The sequence below is a fragment of the Netta rufina genome (assembly GCF_964035555.1).
Source record: "Netta rufina genome assembly, chromosome: 2".
Classification (NCBI taxonomy): Eukaryota; Metazoa; Chordata; class Aves; order Anseriformes; family Anatidae; genus Netta; species Netta rufina.
This window is the reverse complement of record NC_140124.1, coordinates 132,765,356-132,787,092: the sequence shown is the minus strand read 5'-3', so window position 1 is coordinate 132,787,092 and position 21,737 is coordinate 132,765,356.

The window sequence follows — 21,737 nt, the reverse complement described above, 5'->3', positions numbered from 1 at the left end:
GTTGAGCAGAGAGGTAGGAGCTGCCCATGGTCACAGGGGGTTGCTGCTTCATTTGGTGCTTCTTCTCTTTCATCCAGAAACGCAAAGCTATGAGATATTACCATGGCACACTTCTGTGCTCTATCCACTTGAGAACTCAGAAAAGATGCCAACACTCTATAGGACAGATAAGAATATCCAAACCCATTCCCAAGCATGGTCTCAGCACGCTAAGTGAGAACCTGACACATTTATGCTACTACGAACATCTCCTGGATATCAGGAAGATGCAACTTGGACGGCCTTTGTGTGAGGCTGGGAGAGCCTCGTGCAAGGAGGAAGGAATGGCTTCCAGTGCTGACAGGGGGTGGCTGCTCTTTTTCTTGCCTCTTCTATTACTACTGGACACACTGATAGTGATGGAATGAAGCCATGGCACACTTCTGGACTCTCTCTCCTTGAGTACTTAGCTGTATGGAAGAGCTGCCAACGCTGTACAGGACCGATAAGCGATCCCCAAGCCACACCCCACCACGGTCTTTCCGCATGCCAGAAGATGATATGGTCAGCCTATGATAGGCATCTTCTTCCTGTCAGGGAGTCGTGAGATGGACGGCGTTGGAGTGAGGGTGGGAGTGCCTCAATCAGGAATGCTGGGGCTGACCCTGGCAATGGTGTGGGGCTATTCTTATTGATCATTTTCCTTTCTCACCCCATGACAGAGCCCCCAAGACACCAAGCTCTGCCACTGTCATTTCTCTCCTCTGCCCAATTCCTCCCTGGCCACTGACCTGAAGGCTGGTGCAGCTTTCTACAACCACAGCCACTGGAGGAGCAGGAAGCACACAAGGACTCCATCTCTACCCGGCCATAGTCCTACAAGCACAACAGCTGGCCCCATGGCTATGGGGAAGGAGAGCTCTGCAAACCTCTGCCCCACTCCGCCCCACCCCATGTCTTTCTCAAACGTTGCTCAAATAAAGGTTCTGATTCACAACCTTATCGGCTGCTTTTTCCTGCCCTTCTTGGGGAAACCTTTAGGGGAGTTGCCTTTTGCAGAAGGAGAGAGTGCACCAGCCTCCACTTCTTCAGATGCTGCCATCAAGAGACTTTCAGAGCAGATTAAATGTCCTAATCTAAGAGAAGATTATGCAGGCGTGAGTCTGGAAACCAGTGTGGTCCCTCCTTCACCAAGGGACCACATGTGTACAAGGAAGGAACACCATTTAACACAAAAACCTCATCTGCTGTGATGGAACTGCTTGAGGAAATTCCCCTTTCTGACATGCACTGCACACCCAATGTGCAGCCACTGTGGGTGCTGCCCCGCTTCTGGAAATCAAAGAGAACCATGCTTTCTACCTGGGAAATTAAGTGCTTCTCGTAGCTTTGCTGCACATTTCTCGCATACACCAGCCTTGCCACGGCTGGCCATTACAGCTCACTTTAGGCCAACTTCTTCCTAGTCAGCTTGGCTACCTCCTGCTTACAAATTCCAATGTTCTGCCTCTGCATACACAATGGGAAATTTTACTTTGGCTACAGCTGTAGATCCTAGATTGATTTGAGGTTCCAAATTAAACTTCATAACATCCTCCACAAAGATTACAGATAAATAAGAGACTATTTCCAAATGACTATGTCATGGAAATGAAAGAATTGAAATAATATTTTTGTGTTTTGATGTGCATTGTTAACAGATACGAGAAAAAGAGGGATGTTTTCTATAACCTAACTGTGTAATTTGGGAGCTAGTCCATTGGATACCTGAAGGTCTGCTCAGAAGATTCTCCTGTCTATACCTGTCTATATATGTATTTTAGTTTACATGAGCTTAAGTGCCATTATAATAAGGTTTCCTATGGAAACTCCCAACTCTGATTGCATTAATTTATTCCTAGGGTATTCTATTATAGCAAGCGCCATAACACGAGGCAAGTGTCTTGATTCTCAGTCATAAGGGGAATTGGATGTTCTCTGTAACCAAGTTGGAAATGGAAACCAGATTGATTTTGGTATGCCTGTACTGAAAATATAAAAAATTGTGTGAATAACTTGGATGTGCACTAATTCCTGACATATAAATGTTAATTAAAGATTTACTGGAAATGAAAAATTTGACTCTGCAATATTTTCTACTCTCTACAAATGCTGCATTCACTTCCTGATTTATCTTCCTGACTTGCAGGCAAGATAGAGATTTCTCCTCTGCTCCTAACAGCAAGCATCTGAAAATATCATCACACAATCACATTATATGATTTATAATATCAGAGCAAGTCACAGAGGTTACTGGGCATCTCTCGGACCTTGACAGTGAAAGGGACAGGTTCATGACTTCCACTCTGAAAACTTTCTCCACTACTTATTATCTGAGAAAATGGAGCCCTGGTTCAGGAACTGTGTCAGATAGCTGTATTTGAAGTACTCTTTAGTAGCTCTTTCATAGAAACTGCCAGGTTTCCAAAAAAACAGTGCCTCTCTAGAAGCCTGTCTGTGGAAATGCCTTACTGGCAAAGCAGGGTGGATGGTTCATAAAGGGCATCAGGGCCCAGTACAGTCTCTATGAAGGCTGACAGTGACAGCAGGATACTCAAGGACCCCTATCTTCAGATGACATGGAAAAGTGCAAATAGATCTCCATCCATATGATATGTAGATAATACCAATAAAGACCTTCTCCTCCATTGTACTGAGGTAATAAAGTTTTCTGAGAGGAACAAGGACTAAAAGTCCAGTAGATTCCAATAGAGTCATAGCCAAATAGCTCTCCTTAGCCGTAAGCTTTCTCATTACTCATCCCTTGATGCTGGCTGTGCTCTTGGTGCCCCCCAGGCCAGTAAAGGTAGGCTGTGCTGCTAACAGCCCCCCAGTATTTTCCTACCTTTGGAGGGTGTTGATATCAAAGTCAGTTCAACATGCCATCAAGCTGAGCTTTTGTGAGGCATTTGTATGAACTGGAACTTGGTATCAGATATCCTCTGCTCTCCTGTGGTGTACAAGCTCAGCACAGGAAAATGGAAATATGGGCACAGGCTGAAAACAGGTAGATAGTTAGAAGTCTTTTAAGCAATGCAACCTTGAGAGATGGGTAAAATTGGTAGATGCATTACAATGAGAACAAAGAAGAAGCAGATAAACGAGAAAATTGTTGGGCTATGGATAAGGCACCTGATGTGGGTAGAGGTCAAAGGCTTAGAACCTGGCTAGAGACTCAGCAATTAAGCTGAGTGGTATCACCGGTTACATGAGCTGAGTTAAAGCTGGGAAACATGTGATTCAATTCAAGAACCCTGACTGCTTGAGGACATCTTCTCCAGCTTGTCCAGCTGTTCACCCAGAAGGGTGTACTATGTTTTGACTGTGCATGTGTAGCTTAATGCTTGCTTTCCAAGGACTACATGTAGCTGAATTTTATGTATATGGGTGTGCCTGTATGCATGCTTTACCCATGATTTTTCACCCCTCTACGTGTATTAGCACTTCTGAATAAAATCTTATTGGAGATAAATCAAATTTGCCTAGTTGCTACGTTGGGTAAAACTAAGGTGCTTTGCAACACTTATAGTTTTTCCCCATTCATCTCTCTGGAAGTAGCGTGTGGTCTATATTCAGCACTTTTCATAAAAAAAAAAAAAAAAAAAAAGATGTGGTGTGTCCATTATGGAATTAAAAACTACCTTTAAACATCCATCGTATAATTAGCTGAAATCTGGGCAAAGATGTTGCCAGATATAATTTGAAAGCTGAAAATCATTCCTGGCAGCAGTTGTCACTTTGAGAACTAGAGGAATTCTGCCACATAATGAAAAGCATATCTCAAGTCTCAAGTTTAGACCAGTCTCATTTTCCACATTTTTGCTGATGTGATCATATTGTGTTGATGTGGTCTGGTCCCCTCAGAAGTTTCTGACAAAACTCAAATCAATATTAAATGTGCAGGCTTCAAGACGTAATTCATCTCCCTTTGATTTATGCATCGTAAGCACGGGTACCAACTAGTCTATGCTAGTATGCCATATTCCTTTTTAAAAATGTGGGAGAGATGATTCTCAGAGGCAACTCAGCCCATCCTGTAGTACTAGTCTACAATGAGGGAGATAGATGGCAGTCTGGTAGTGCCAGAGTTGATAATAACTCAGACTAACTTTGCGTACGCTCATGTCAGATGAGCTGTATCCCACCTACACTCTGAAGTATCAGTTATTTAAAAAATGTTGTGCTCAGTTATTTAAAGTGTTTAATTTGAACTTTTTCTTTAGTGTTCATACCTCACCATTCTGTCATGGCCTCTGTTTTTCTAGAAGATTGATTTCCATATAGTTCTTTACTAAAAAAGATGTTATTTGTATTATTCAGTCATATTTAGCAAGGGTGATTTCTGAATACTATCCAACTCAGGTGCAACAGTATAGGCCAATGAAGTTATTTTTATCTGCTTTTGCAGTTAATCCGATTTTTTTTTTTTTTTTTCTGTAGTGCACCTCTATTAGTGATATGATATTATGTGTTTTGGCATAATCCTCTAACTGAAACACGTTTGGAAGCTCTTATGCTTTCTTTTTCCAAACTGCTGTATATTTCTATAGCAGCATTTTGAAACATAGATATTAAATGTATCATAGATAAATATTGCTATTTTACACTTAGGAAAGGTAAGTTAAAGTCTCAAGCATTAATTCAAATCCCACTATATTAGTCTGAATTTTAATCTGTTTCTGAGATACAGAGACACAAACATAAACCAGCAAATTACTAGCTTTCTTTCATATGCTAGGAGAAAAATAGATTCATCATGAAAAACTGACAGACAAATTTATGGGTATCAGAAATGCTAGTATTATAATAAATATACCTTAGGATATATTATGCCTCTATAGCAATTCCAGTAACACCATTACACGAGTTTATTCTATGAGTACTGCGATGCAATCATATTATTAGCAAAAGAAAGTGAAGAGACTGCTGACAAACTGTCTCCATTTTAAGCCTCTGCTTTCAGATTGTGTATTTCTGAGCTGATATTTAACTCATTGGTCTCTATGGAATTTACACAAACTCTTCAGCTAGTCTGGAATATGTGGTGGACTAATGCAAGTATAATGAAAAAAAGTCATTTTCCAAGGATGAAGGATTTCAGTCCTACACTGAAATGTATGGGGGGAAAGCCTAGCAACTTTCTGGCCTGGAAGCTGTGGTTTCCTATTCTATGTGCAATTATTATTATTTCCTTTTCCCTAGCACACAGAATAGGGTCCATGTACAGCAGAGAGATGACTGTCCTCTAGGAATGGCAAGAGGGTGTTTTTCACTTGGGTCCTTAGAATCACTCTTAGACCTTCTAAAAGGGAAACAGAATACTTTTCACTCCCCATTCTGGGTTCCAACAAGCCAGGCTGTCCCACTTTGTCAATGTTTAATGGTTGTGCCTGGTGCGACTGGCAAAGGAGCTGCTGCACGAGCGCCAGTGGAGCATCATGGCTCTTCTCCATGAAGATTGCAACCTCAGCAATGTCCAGGAGATTATGGCTGCCAGCCTGTGTTTTCACCCTGCTATGCAACTGAGCTCCATTGCAACCGCTCTCTCACTCCCCCTCCTCAAAGGAAAAGGGGGAGAAAATTTGATGGAAAGGGCTCAGGGGTTGAGATAAGGACAGGGAGATCACTCACCAATTATAATCACAGGCAGCACAGACTCAGCATAGGGAGATTAATATAATTTATTGCCTGTCACTAGCAGATTAGAACAGTGAGAAATGAAAAGCAAACTAAAAACACCTTCCTCCCATCCACCCTCTTCCATTTCCTCCTCCTGAGCGATGCAGGGGAATAGGGAATGGCAGCTGCATTCAGTCTATAGCACTCCGACTCTGCTGTTCATTCTCAGTCACTCTCTGCCCCTGCTCCACGTGGGGTTCCTCCCACAGGATGCTGTCCTTCCCAAACTGAGCCTGCGGGGGCTGCCCACAGGCAGCAGCTCTTCAAGAACTGCTCCCACATGGCTCCGTATCACGGGGTCCATCCCCCAGGAGCAAACTGCTCCAGCATGGGTCCCCCATGGGTGGACGGCAGCTGCCCCCAGTCCCCCAGCTCCTGCGTGGGCTCCTCTCCACGGGCTGCAGCTCCGGCCCGGGGTCTGCTCCTGTGGGGGCTCTCCATGGGCCGCAGCCTCCTCCAGGCCACATCCACCTGCTCCACCGGGGGCTCCTCCATGGGCTGCAGCATGGAGATCTGCTCCATGTGGGACCCATGGGCTGCAGGGGGACAGCCTGCTCCACCAGGGGCCTCTCCACAGGCTGAGGGGGAACTGCTGCTGCGTGCCTGGAGCACCTCCTGCTCTCCTTCTGCACTGACTTTGGGGGCTGCAGGGCTGGTTCTAACTCCATTTCCCAGCTGCTGCTGCACAACAGTTTTTGTTGTTGTTGTTGTTGTTTTTTTGTTTTTCCCCTTCCTTAAATCTGCTCTCCAAGAGGCCCAACCAGCATCACTCACTGGCTTGGCTCTGGTAGGTCCCTTTTGGAGCCATCTGGAGCTGGCTCTGATCTGACATGGGGCAGCTGCTGGGCTCTGCTCACAGAGGCCACCCCTGCAGCACCCCACTACCAAAACCGTTTCACATAAACCCAATACACAGCGTCAGACAGGAGAGTTCTGATCACACAGGGAGTTTAGGATGGAACAAGAAGAGGGGAGAAGACTTGCAGTGGTGCTCTCTCATATATGATCACTTATTGTGGAGGGTCAGTTGTAGGATCTGTAGTTGTAAGTATGAAACAGGAAACCTAAGGTGGGAAGGTGAGAATTGGTCATAGAAACTGAAGGAAGACCAATAATTTATGACTTCTGGGCCATTTGAAAAGATAAGCAAACACGCTTTTTTTTTTTTTTTTTTTTTTTTAATCAGGATTTGACAACACTGGTACAAGAAAAGAGAAAACGATTAGCTTAATACCCTTAAGGTACATGTTAAATACTCATTATTTAAATACTCTTTTAAGAAGCCACATGGCCATCAGTACACAATTACATCTGTAAACTTGGAACCAAGTTAAGACAACGTCTGGTTTCTTTTAGAAGCATTGCCAGCTGGGAGTCATTCTAAGCCCTGCCTGTTGCTGGATGCCCTTGGAATTAGATACTCAAATATTAAGCTGTAATAGCCTTGCTGGATATCTGGAATCCTGCAGATTGCATCTCATTTTCTGAAACAGCCATTTTCACTCACCTAGGTTCAAACTGAGGACAGGAAAGCTTTACAGAAACAACAGCAAATGCAATGTACCTTGATCTCAGGTTCCAAGTGCTGCCACACTGCTAATAGTTACAACATCAGTGGAAAATAATTGTCAGAAGTCAGCACAGGGAAAAGTCAATGGTATCCATTTAAAGTGAAACATTTCTTTGTAGTCTTTAAAAGAACTGCGGTTAGGTTATAGTTGATTTCTCAATGAAGAGTTTAAGAGCTGCAATTTATAAACTCATAAAATAAATTCTTACTTTACAGAAAAAAAAAAAAAATCTGTCCAGATGGAGAACCTTTTATAAACTGCTTTTTGGTTCATGTACCGTTTGTTGCCTGGTTCAGCTGCTAAATCTATGAAATCCATCATAGTTAATACAATAAAAAATGTGTATCTATTAAACAAAAAGTTTTTATTTCTGCAGTGTATTGATTTATTTCTTTATCTGGCTTTGGGCACATCCTGTGTGTTGCTCTTTTTGTTCACTGCTATACATTTAGATTAGTGATTAACCAGTGCAAAGTGAGGTGCAAATTCTACCAAGTTGTAACATGAAGATCCCTGCAGATCCTACCTCAGCAAGTCCAACTATAGCTTCCATCAATAGCTGTTTGCTATTTTGTACGAACTTATTATGCCCAGCAAGACAGTTAACATTGGGAATATATAAAAAGTGTGTCAAAAAACCTTACATTCAATTGCTTTTCATCAGCAGAGCCTTAAAGATCAAGTCTCTGTTTTCTTATACTTTGGCAGAGTAGCTACAGAGATAGACAGACAGAGGGGTTTCTGCTCAGCATATTTTATTCTTTTTTGCTTGGTTATATCAATTTTATTATGAGTGGGTTAAAATAGCCAGCCAAAAACTGAAGGCACAAAGATATTAAAAAAGGGTTGTGTGGCATATCTCTATAGAGCTGCCCATTTTTTTCTTCATCCAGTGGGACTTAGGTGACTTCACTCATTAAAAGACCTCTCAAAGACCTACCCATATGGTTAAACACTTTTGAAAGTCTCACCATATATACTTATCTTACTTGTAATATAATCTAGGTAGAGGAGACCCTTAGGGATTTAAACAGACACCAAGGGGGATCTAGCTTCTAAACCAGAACTCTTACTTCACTTTTTTTTTTTTTTTTTTCAAGAATACTTTACGTGTTACCTATAGATAGGGAATACCTGTCTCCTCTTCCTTTTAACCAATGCTGACTCAGTGGAGGTCAGGAAATACTCCAACCTTAAAGCTGAAGTTACAAAAAATGTTAAAACAAATCCTCAAAGTCTGTAATAAAAGCTAAGGTATGAATTTGCATATCCAGAAATTATGGAGATAATCTCTTACATATAAATATGAATTCTGTTTCCTTTGTCTTGTCATCATAAGATTTAACTAACAAATACAGCTACCCAGGTTAAAGAAAGAAAGAAAAAACACCACCACCACCACCACCAAAACCCACTATACAATAAATAGAAAATGATATTATCAATAAAAATGGATAACATGAGCAATACTTTGCTCTCAGTAGAGTGACAATTTGGAAATACAATTTCTTTGTTGCTGTTTACACACAAAACTTGGATGAGGCAAATAACTTCCTTCCTAATGGATTATTACAGGCACCCTTTGCAGGCCATTAGTGTGGAATTAATGAAAGCATGTCTGCGTGACAATTAATTTCCTGTACTTCTGTAATAACAAAGAAAGGAAAGGAAGAGCTGCCCTCCTCACACAGCTGATAGCTGTGTTCCTGTGCCTAAAGCACAGTCTTGAAGAATCAGACTGTTTGGGTTATATTCCGACATCTTCTGTAACATTCTTCATGACCTTGGAAAAATCATTTGATCTTTCTGTGCCTTAAATTCCCTTTTTACAAAAGGGAATTAATTACACTTCACTGCTTCCAGAGAAGTGTCATTAGGCCTAATTAGTTAATGTCTGTAAAGTGCTTTGAGAGCAATCTTTTGACAGATGATATTCTAAGTGCAAAGCATCACAGTAAAAATTTGTAGCAGTCTGGTTTAGTGTTATTTATTTAGCACAAACAATGCTCTTGGCAGTCTGGAAACATCAGTTTGATGTATTAAGTTATTCACAGACAAAGATAAGTTAAAATTACATTTATTTGGGCTCTGAGTCAGTTAGATATTCAATAACATGCCTTAATGTAAACACTAGGTACAAGAAGTGTATTATTATGCGTTTAGTACCCTTGAACTGAATTTGTACTCACCATTAGTTTCCCTCCCCACAAGTAATTTCTTGAGGACTTTTTAAAAGTAATGTTTTTAATTGATGGGGTAATCAGGAAAAAGTTGTATAGAACAGGAAAGTGCAATTAGGGAAAGACCGGTGTTGGAAACTTCAGGATGTGTGCTTAAAAGATAAGATTAAATTTATGCATAAGAAAGATCACTTTGGGTACATTTTGAAAAGACTGGGGAGAGATATTTCAAAGCTAGAACAATCAAGGCAGAGACAGATGTAAGCTTGAACTGATTACTTAGACCATTACCTACACAAGAGAGTGCAGACTTTAAAGTTTCACAGAAAGAACTGATAAGATTTGGATGCATCTTTGTAGTGATAGAGAAGGAAGAAAAAAGAAAGATGAGCACTTAGTTTGAAGATTTGAATGGCAAGAGGACGATGCTTATGAAAAGAAATGGAAAAAATAAAGGCCAACAAACTTGCAGTTAAATGATACAGCAGCACAGACGTTTAGCAAAAGTTTTGTTCAGGACAAAAAAAAAAAGCACTTTTGCAAGCTTATTAAAACCAACCATGAGAAGAAGGAAGTTTTGCTTAGTGTTGCAACTTGGAATCATTGAAAAGGAATGAGATGGAAAATGCAAATGCCAAATAGATTTTCCAACAGTTTAACAAACTTCAAATCATACCTATTTTATTAAATAAAATTCTTAATTTTATTAAAAAATAATAAAATATGTATGAGGTTATTTGCTTTAACAAAATATTTTAGAGAGACTCTACTTAAGCATGTCTACACAAGCTGGTAGAAGTCCATGCTGTACTTATCTACTCAAGTCATATATATTTTGCTGGGCAGAAAGCTTGGTGTGTCTCTGCATATTGTTTCATGGGATCATGGCCTAGAATAACTTTTAGTCTTCTAAATATACTACTGTAAAATATTTTTCAGAAACAGTTCAGTTAATTAAAATGCCATCAGCAAAATGTAGCAAAAAGTTAAATTTCCCTATTGCAACTTGTTTACCTAACCTATTTGTTACCTATTAATTTTTATTTATAAGCCTATTTATTTAAGTAAATTGATTTCATCACATATCAGCAGTTACCTTTAATATCTGTATTTAGTTTTTGACCAATGGCATGTCGATGCTGCCAGAAGACATCTGTATGGGTTGTTGAGAAGGCAAGGAAGTACAAAGCTGAGACCTCAAGGAAGTTGTTTGGTATCACAGGGCAACTTTGGAAGTCTTTGCTCTAGTATCTTATGTACAGCTTGAGTGAAAGAACTTGAGAGACCAAGTGGACCGTTAGATCTCATGCTCTGAGCATATGTTTTCTATCCCTTTAGTGACAAAGCCCATAGAATTAACAGTGGAATTAACAATATAACTTGAGCCAAATTGTGGCTACTCCACCTCTCTTTTATGCAAGTAATCATCCTGTGCAAGTTGATAGTTCAAGGAAAGTACATGTAATGTGTCACCCATATAGCCTTTTGAACTTTATTTGGAAATGGAAGAGGGTTAGTTTGGGGCCTGTTTTGGGCCTAAATCCAAGTTTAGATGTCAAACTGTCAGTGCTTTTGCTACTGTAGAACCTAGATTTTGCTTCAGATCTCTCACATATTCAACAAAAATAATAATTATAGTAGCAACCATCAGTTTCCATTAAGAAGCAGAACCTCCATTCTTCAAAGCTGATGGGATTTTTGTCACAGACTTCAGAGGAAACCTGGAGAGCTAGTACTTACTCCCGCAGGAATAGGAGTACACTAGAAAAAAAATACAGATTTTTCTGATTATGGTAGCTATTCTCATGAAAACAAGACCTATTTGAAAGTACCAGCTTTAGCAAAACTTAGTCTTTGGAAGTTTAAAACTTCCAAAATAGTAATAGGAAAGAAGCAAATGAAAAAACAACAGCAGCAACAAAACAAACCCATCCCCTCAAACATCTTTTTAGACACAACCCAGAGTTCATTCAGATATACACAACATTACTTTTTTCATCTGGTACTTTCATTAAACTTCACCCGCACAGACTATTTGGTCCCAGCCAGGGTCCAAAGTTGTCCAAAATATTAATGGTACTTCATTTTCAGAAAATTAGCTATGGAAGGGCCTCTACTGACCTCTGTCTGTTTTGCAAAGAGAAATAAATTGAGTCTAATAAGATAAAGCAGAGGCATTCATGGGCTGCTAATGCTATGCAGCTGCCCCAAACTCAATTTTGTCATTAATGATTCACTCTAAGCTCTATTACCCCCATACAGTTGTCTAAATGCTGCTGGCAGATTCACCTTGTCCCTACCCCACATACACAGTTTTGGCTCCATACTTTGTTTGGGGTTGCAAATTGTTTTTTCCTTTCTGTTCTGGCATTTTAATAGTCACTAAATGTAAGTATCACTCATGATTGGTGCTAAGGCAATACCAGCCCTGAAATGTAGCTTGAAATACTGACGTTTGTCCTGTCATTGTACATAACTTGCATATTAATACACAGCTCTTTAGATGTTGACAGCTGCTCTGTAGCTGCTGGGGGATCCAGTCTCACTCTTCAAAATAATTTATTTGATAATTGTTGCCTCCTCATTTCCTGATGGCTGAGGAAGTACTGAACAATGTTCAGGGTCTTTATTACATTTTGAAGTTGTACAATGAGAACTGCAAGTCCTAGAAGCCATGGTATATAATATAAAATAGTCACATACTCCGCCAGTCCTTGGTAGCATCCTAGGTTCCAATAAATTTTAAGGCAACTGCTGGTGCATTTTTATTGAATTCTCCCTAATCAGAGTCATAGAACAACGGTACTTCACTGTTACATCTTTTGAATGGGGACAATATATTAAGCTATTCAGCACTAACTCTGACATCCCCTTTTGAATCTTTTTAGATTCCTGAGTAAGAAATACTGCTTACTAAACTCCCCATTACATTTTTGGATAGTTTCCTCTAAAGAGAGAGAATAATTTACCATTTTTACTGCAACTAGCACTGGTAAAGCTTTGCACTGGTAATTTAATTCTATATTCATTTAGTTTGAATTACACGGGGAACATCTGCAACGATTCCTAACAATAACTACATTTGAAGACAATTACACAGTAATAACTAGAGCTGCAGGATGATGTCAAAGCCAGAAAAGGAAAGAAGAAGCACACACAGACTTTGCACATAAAATTAAATTTTGTTCTTAATAGGGAAAATGCAAGTTTATCAAAGAGTCTTTGTAACAACACATGCATGTATTTAATATATGCATCTCTGTATGTACTGCAATATTGTCTACTGACATCAGATATTTGCTGATTATGGAGTCTCCAAATCACTAATGCAAAGAATCTGATTTATTTTGGGGTACACAAATTTCCTTTCCTTTATAGTCAACTCTTATTAATAAGATGAAGACAATGAAATAAAAAAAAATAAATAGTGCTATTTACCTTGTCAATCTTCTGGAATTAAGGACTGTGGGAGACAAGGACTCCATTCCCCAAATTTTCCACTGCAGTGGAAACCTGTATGTGGAAACCATATGTAGACCTATGCCATTTTTAGTGAATGCACTGTTACTTCTCTGTTGTGTACTGATTAACTAATTCACCTATTTGCACGATCACGTATGTTTGTCTGGAAAATCTAGGTGGCTGCGTGGACTTGTACAGTGAGTCTAACAACTCTGGGAGTAGCAGATCTGTTGTATGTTCTTGCACAAATAGTCAGCATATGTGGATCAAGTCTGGTGAATTTTGAATTTATCTGGTTTGTTGTGTCCATGCAGCAAGCTGAACACAAATTAGTTTTACACTACTCTCTGTAGTACACTCAGCTGGATCATATTCTTATCAGGTCTATGCCAGTTTACCTACTATATGGCAAATCTTATTTTTGTTTTCTTTTCCAAATAAATGTTATACTGCTATGTAATAATCCAGAACACAGTAGACATCAGCATTCATATTTTCCTTTACCATTTTCTTTTGCTCTAAGAAGAGAAAATCCAGTTTTATTCTGTGACTGTGTTGCTGTAATTTCTTCCTTAATCTGATCAATGAAGATAAAAGTTTTTCTTCCAAATTTTCAAAAAATATATGTTCATAGTGCTATCAATGTAAACCACACAAGATTTGATCTTTTTATGTTGAATTTTGTTTTTCCCTCCTTTTTTTTTTTCTCCTTTTATTTTATTTTATTTTATTTTATTTTATTTTATTTTATTTTATTTTATTTTATTTTATTTTATTTTATTTTATTTTACTTTATTTATTTTATTTTATTTATTTTTTCTAGTGTCTCAGCTGATGTATTGGCTATTCTTTCAAACTTGCCATGTACTCTAAGGAACAGTAATACTGTGCTAAATCTAATAGTGTCAAACTAACACTTTAAACTCTCAGTCCTTGCTCCACCTCTATCTATAACATAAAATCTGTGCCCTCCAGCTCTCTTACGCTTCTACTAGTGAGTTTCATCTCCATCATTCAAAATGTATGTAGCTCATATGGAATTACTTCTGCTGTCTGGCAGGAAGCAGAAATGTGTTTCCCTGCATTTTGTCTCAATTTTTTCTATAAGTAAAGTGAAGAGAAAGCCCTGAAAAATACAGAGTAAGCACTGCTTTTGTTGTCACAATCAAGACTCCATGTAAGTACAGTACCACGAGTGCAAAATCGTTCAGAACTTAAATCTGAGGCTTTCAGACAAAACAGATAAAAATCAGCACCATCAGTCATCCTGCAGGGCAGAGTGTCATTCATAGGGGAAGTTTGTTCCCTCCAAAAGACCTTCTCTCAGCTTGGAAAGTTCCAGCAAACTCTCTGAATATTTTGTTTGTTAACACTTGAGAGGGGAAAAGCTGTGTTTTCCTCCTTTGGAACCTCAATATTCGGGGCCTCCCTAACCCAAACCAATTGTTCAGCCCCTTAATCTTTTCCTTCTGCTCTTCTTATAGCAATGTGTCTGTGAGCACATTTACTGTGCTTAAGCCTTACCTGAAAATCATTGTTTCTCTCACTACTGCTTTTGTCAAGTTACATTTTTTTTCCCCATGAAAAGCAACAGCAACAACAAAAACACACAACTTTTAATGTGAAAGTTATATACTTGCCAAAGATGGTATTGAAGCGGTAAATATACTAATTTTTACTCATCTGAATGACAACTAGTAAACCAAAGTGTCAGTAATGTTTCATTGCATTAACATCTGAAATATGTCAATTCCAGAAACATATTATTTGCAACCTTATAAAAATGAGGAAGAAATATTTTTCACTTAGATAATTGTTTAGCTGAGTACAAATATGCAGGAGGAAGCAAAACAAGGCTTCTGAATTAGCAGCAATAATACTGACTCTATTAGTGTGAAATTCAACTATAAAAAGAGAGATCTGATAGCGGTGTTTTCTAAGATCAATTTGATTCATTGTTATAACAGGATATTCTTTGTTGTAATTCATATTTTCAGATTGTTCATTAGCATTGCACTGTATCAGATGTTAGTGCTTGGCAGGAATATCATATAGCAAATATCTGACTCACAACTTTGATGAATTCCTTAGGAAAATTAAATGAAACAAAGATGTGTATTAGATTCTTTTTATATTTATATATGATCTGGAGTTACTCTGAAAAGGGGGTAGAGTTACTGGCATTCATAAGATGCAGGGAAGTATGCAAAATCTGAACCTGTGCCTTGAGCTTCTTTTTAAAAATTCTAAATAGACATAAGGATGTAACTGATTATTAAAAATATGGTGAGTCAGGTTCATTATTATAAATTTTAAGCATTTGTGATTAATTCAATCACTATATCCTTTCTGGGAACACCTTTCTTAGACTCTTACAAGTGATACTGGTTAACTGAAATCTAAACTAAACACAAATCAATAAAAAGATTTCCTGTGGTAGGATTACACATGTAGTATTTCCATCAACTCTGTTATAGCCATTTGTTTTACATCTTTTCTAATGCACTAATGCCAGACCTGTGGGTAACTGTGTAATGGGCTTGTAGTTTTATGATGGAGTGGTCATTTTCCAAAACTGTAGTCTGACAATGGCTGACTTGGAGAACCTTAGTTTTAAATATCAGATGGTGACACTGGCACATTTCAGAAACTGCCCTTTTCGCTTGAAGTTTTTAGCACTGCTTGCTCTCCAGTCTTCTGTCTAAAAGTTATACACCCAAAATCTGACGCATGCAAAACAGCTGCCCTGGAAAATAAAAGGTTCAGTAAAGGAAGAGTCCCAGAAGAAAGGAGAAGTCCCAAAGAGCCTTCAGCTTCCTTGAAGTAACAGGATTTTAGGGCAGGTCAAATATTTTAGAAATGAAGGCAAAAGAGTTGAAAAGAAGCTTTTCATCACTTGTCCTAAGCTCCAGAACCACCTGCTAGCATTACTAGTTGGCAATGCTACCAGAAAATTAAGAACCTGCCAACATTTTATTATCGAAGAATATAACTGAATCTTGCACATTCTGTTCAGACAAGAATTTCACATGCATCTGGGGTCCAAATATCTTTTTTAAACCTCAAATTTATCCTACAAATATTTTAGTATAAATGGAAGAAAATAATGCTCTCATACCAGTTTTACACAAATGCAGTATCAGAGTTTATATTATTTTGATGTTTCTGGCTTGCTATCTATACATGCAGATATTTAGAGCAACAAAGCATGTAATTCACTTAAAAGTGCTGTGGTTGGGTTTTTCCTTCTCTTTCTGTGTGATTTTGCATAGATGGGAAATCGCTACTGGTGATGTAGTCTGGTCTGTGGAAGCAGGACTACTCTTTATCTACATTTGGGAAATTCCTCAGATAGGAAGAACTCTGGAGTCACTCTGGTATTTTGCCTCATCTTACCATTGAAATTCTCTCTAAGGGGAGCACAGGTCTAAGCAGGAGGCTGTCTTTCCCAGCACGCCTTTATGCCAGAATAATGGAAGGGTTTGTGGCAGAAAGAGGCCAAGAGCTTCCTTAAGGATACCCTAAGAACCTGACAGTTCCTCCTAAATCTGTGAGCTCTGAAGACCTGAAACCTGAAACTTTACAGAATAAACTTTGGAGCATTTCTGTGTACAATGGCAGTAGACACATAGAGAACTTCTTAAAAAAATAAAACAAAACCAACCAACCAACCAAACAAACAAACCAAACCAAACCAAACCAAACCAAACCAAACCAAACCAAACCAAACCAAACCAAACCAAAACCAAAAACAATGTAGATTGAAGTTCCTATTGCATATGATTGCAAATATTACCAAGTTGCTAAAGTTACATGGTTTTGCTAGACTGCAATCATAGGCTGAAATTATCTTAAACTGAGGGAAAAAAAGTAAAAAAATAACTTTGACTTTTGAAAGGCCCCAGGACCTTAAATGTTTGTTTTACAAATGAGGTCTTCTATTGTTAATAGTGTGAGAATTACCTGCCAACCTTGAGACTTAGTTTTCAAATGGATTTTATAAAATGCTTAAAAATTTTTAAAACAACAAACAAATCTCATTAGAATAAGAAGGTATTAGCATAAGTAAATATAATGTTTTTCTATCATGAAATATCCAAGATACTTTTCCTTTCTGGAGAGGTGATAACAGCTGCACATGCTTGTTCAGATAGTTTCATGTTTGAAAAAATTGTCTCTTTTCAACAGTCAGTAGCCTCCTTTTTAACGATGCTTAAGATTGACATGTAGATCCATGTAAAACTATGAAAACAAAGATCTTAAAACTATATGGAAAGTCAAGTCTAAGCTGGATCTGGATTTTACCAGTAGCCTCCTTATCTGCAGTGAGAAACTAAATAATGCTCAGCACATTGGAGAATCTTGGATCCAAAATTTGAATCGCCTTATAGACCTCTGAAGCCTAGACATATTCCCTTTGGTGAGAGTGGGTTTTACACTAAGTATTTGTGTTAGAAACCTGTGGCTTGGAACCATATAATAACACTATCTTTATCTTTGCCTCTATAAAAATGCAGACATTTTTGTGTTGCAGAATAAAAGATGTTCTAGGCAGTCTGGTAGAAACCAGACAAACTGGAGTGCAAAGAATCAGTTTGGCACCATTGCTGAAACTTGCCTGACAGAGGAACACCTACTGAGTACAAATCACTGCATCAGAGCCTTAACATTTGCAATAAACATGAAAGGAACTTTTAGTCCAAACTGACTAGGTCTTCATTACAAATGAAAACAGTTAGTTAAAAGATGAAACACTGATACAGATCTTCAGTTGAATTGCTGAGCAATTTTCGATATTGTTGTTTTTATCCATAATAAAATAAATACGAATGGTTGAAAGCAGAAAAGGCCACCAGAACTTTAAGATTTCTGTTATGTTTCCTGGCAGGAGAAATTCAAAACACATAGGAAGGTGAGGACCATGCCCCACTGACTTGCACTGGGAGTTGGACCAGTGCATTTACTTTGTACTTTTGATGTATGTTTCTTCTGTCATCTAACCTGTCACAGGGATGCAGGAAGTTTCATCCTTGAGCTTCATCATACAGGCTGTCCTGGTTTTCATGAGGATGGAGTTTATCTCCTAATAGCTGGTGTAGTGCTGTGTTTGGCATATACGATGAGAATAAGGCTGATAACACGCTGAAGTTTTAGCTGTTGCAGAGCAGTGCTTGCGCTAAGCCAAGGACTTTTGAGCTTCTCATGCTGCCCTGCCAGCGAGGAGGCTGGGGGTGCACAAGAAGCTGGGACGAAACAGAACAAAGGCAGCTGACCCGAACTGGCCAAAGGGATATCTTATACCATATAGCGTCACGAGGAACGATAAATGGTGGTTGGCCAGAGTGTGGGGAACTGCTGCTCAGGGATCTGATGGACATTGGTGAGTAGTTGCATTGTCAATCACTTGATTAAACAACAACAATAATAATAGTAATTGTTATTAACTTTATTTTCTGTCCTAATAAACTGTGTTCTTTATCTTTATCTCAACTCACAAACTTTTTTTTTTTTTTTTTTCCTGATTCTTTCCCCTACCTGACTGGGAGTGGAGGAACAGTGAATGGCTGTGTGGTGCTCAGCTGCCAGCCAGGTTAAATCACAACACAGGCTAATGCTCAGAACACTATATGAATATTCACATTTCTTTGATATTCTTTTTTTTCTCTCTCTCTCTCTTTTTTTTTTTTTTTCCTCTTCAGAATATTCTCATCCAGACAAGTGATGTGAGAACAAGAGTATTCATCAAATTTGGATGGACAGAAGGGATGGAATTTTCCAGGACATAGAATTTTAGGAGCAAGTATTTTCATTTATGTTTGCAGTCTCTTCAGTACTTCTTCATTGGCCTGCCATAAACAATTCCAATGCAGTGACTTTACAGCAACAGAACCTGCCCTTTGGGGAAACAAACTCTCCTCTTGAGAGGGTGAGTTCAGAAAAGGCTGGTGGGCTGAAGTCTTGGGAGAGTTTTTCTTTCTATGGCTGGATCGCATAGAAAGGTAAATGACTTACCTCTTGAAATGACTATCTTCAAGAACAGTCTAACATATCTAAGGCTAAAATAAAATAAACTTCCTGTGCTCTAAATGCCATATTACTTCCAAATATAAGAATATCTAATTTGAATGTTGTCCGATTGATTTCTTACCATCTTTATGTACTTGAGGCATATATAGTACTATATTTTGTGACCATTTTGCATATATAAACCTCTTTCACCCATATTTCATAGAATCACATAATGGTTTGGTTTGGAAGGGACTTAAAGACTGTTTCCAACCTCCATGCCATAAGCAGGGACACCTCCCTAGTTTGCCCAGGGCCCCATCCAGCCTGGCCTTGAACACTTCCAGGAATGGGGCATCCACAGCTTCTCTGGGCAACCTGTGCCACTGCCTCACCACCTCACCACCCTCTGAGTGAAGAATGTTTTCACTATTTATACTGAATTATATAGATATTTTATATATGTTATAATCCTAATACTTATGTATATCCTTATGTATATGTATATAATAGTATATATAAAAATATGTCCAAAAGTCTTCTCCCTTTTCTGGAGTTTCTGCTTATTTCTTTACCTTCTTTTAGTTCTTTCAGTTGTTAACATTTACATCTACAGACTTCTTAACTAACTACTGTATGTTGGCTATGCTAGCCTTTACTGCCCTTTAGATGTCTGAGAAATTTCCTAACTCCACTCTAGAAAACCTATTCACTTTCCCAGGTATATACTGCATTTGTCACTTGAAATCATGACTAAGTTGACCTTTTGCAGGCCACAATTACACCATCCCCCAGGACTTCAAATGGTTTGGTTGCAAAGAGAGGAAAGAAGACATAGAACCGTAACTCAAACCTCTCCGTCATTCTTTGAAGGGGAATGGTAACAATTGAGTGAAAAAAACAAGCCACTTAAACAAAAAAAAAAAAAAAAAAGAAAAAAATATGTTGCTGACAATGATGTTAAAAAAAGACATGTTGCTGATAGTGATGTTCCTATCCCAGGGTATGTATAGTACACAACCAGGTATAATTCTGAGTCACCTCTTCAACCCCTAATCTAAATACTCCTTTCCTACACACCCTTTGGGCTTGTAGAAGTGACCTTTCTAAAGACACATTTTCCACAGTCTCAGATCTCTGAATGACACCGCTCTCTCTCTGAAACTTCATAGGTATCTGCCTTCACTTCACATAATTTCAGGGAATATTAGTCCCTTGATTGTGTCAGTATCTCACAGAAACAGTTCACAGTATTTCTATGCCCTTGAAGTTCCATCCTGTCACTTCTAAGAAGTATTGCCTTGCACCTGAAATGTTCTGTTCCTGTTCAATGACTGCATGATACTTCCTGTTTAACAATGGACTGTAATGGAATACATAATTAAAATAACATTGCTTAGTCACTAAACTCTCCAGACGTCTTTATAACACTGCTTTAATTGCATGAGCATGCTCCATGTCTATTATTTGGGAACATTACAGCTGTTAATCCAGTGAGATGAGGATGAATGAGTGAATGTCTCTCCTTTGCTAAATTGAAGGGAGCATTCTCCTTAACTCCTTCACAGGAGTTAAATCCGAGTTTATGTGTGTCTCCTGTGTTTCATTACAGGCAGCTTTTCTACCAAGCTCACAGCAGAACAAAGCAGAACAGAACTGAGTAAACAATTGGATTTTACCATGCCCTGCTGTTACTGTTATTTTAGATATTGCTCATGCAACTGCTCCAGGGGTGCCAGGCTCAATCCTTTTCTAGGAAATAGTAATTACTTACTGGAATATTTTGCTCAGGATCTGTACGGCTGTTATTTACTCTCTAGTGACACAGAACTAAGTCAACCCACATCTCTCTACAAAGAATTGAACTGTTCAGTCTGCTGCAGCACATTCCTTTGCTGTTTTTCCCTCCCTGTTCCCATTTTTTTTAGAGGAATTATACATGTTTATATACCTGAGTTCAGTTCTGCCTCTTTCTGGTAGCATAATATCACTATTATGTCATTATTATTATTTTTTAATTCCTAATTTGTTAGTATTGTGACTTTAATTCACCAAATACAACTGATGAATGGCATATTGCAATAAATGCAACTATCTGTTGCAAGTGAGACTGCAGGCAAAGCACCCATAGAAAAGCACCAAGCTGGTACTTATACCTAAAAGAAGGTAAAGAAAATACAACAGCAGTAACTAGTATTGCAATCTATAAAAGGGTTAATGGAAAATTTTCTAAGGATTTGTAGCAGCTCTTCCTGTTTGTAGAAATCAAGGATGTTGGGAAACTCAAGATACACACATCTGAAAATGTCAGCTGTGCACCAGGGCAGTATTTCATTATGTTTCCACCAACAAGGCTCAAGAGAGGTTATAAACTTTCCAGTCACTGATAGTCAGTGCTTTAAAATACTTAAGGATTTTGTAATCATTTTTGTGGCTGATGTCCAAGGCTGCTAAATGTGTATATTTGGGGAAAAAAAAGCTTAATACCCTTTTCAGAAGTGACTTGGTGCTTTAAATGACTCAAAATATTGGCATTCATTTTAATGCACATCAAATGACCTGACTTTCAAGAACCAGTAAGCACCTATTCTCTGAAAGCTAGACTTTCACAATGCAAACACTCAAAAATAAAGGACCCTAAGGTGTATTTCCAGTGCCAACCAATCATACTTAGAGTGCTATAGCAGCTTTCTCCAATTTCATGCCTTTTATTTCAAGGGAAAGGCCAAAACCATCCCTGCCTGACATCCGTTCCCTGTGCCCTGGACACCTCCAGCTCCCAGAACTGTGGGGTGGGGGAGAAGGGACAGTAGATAGTTAT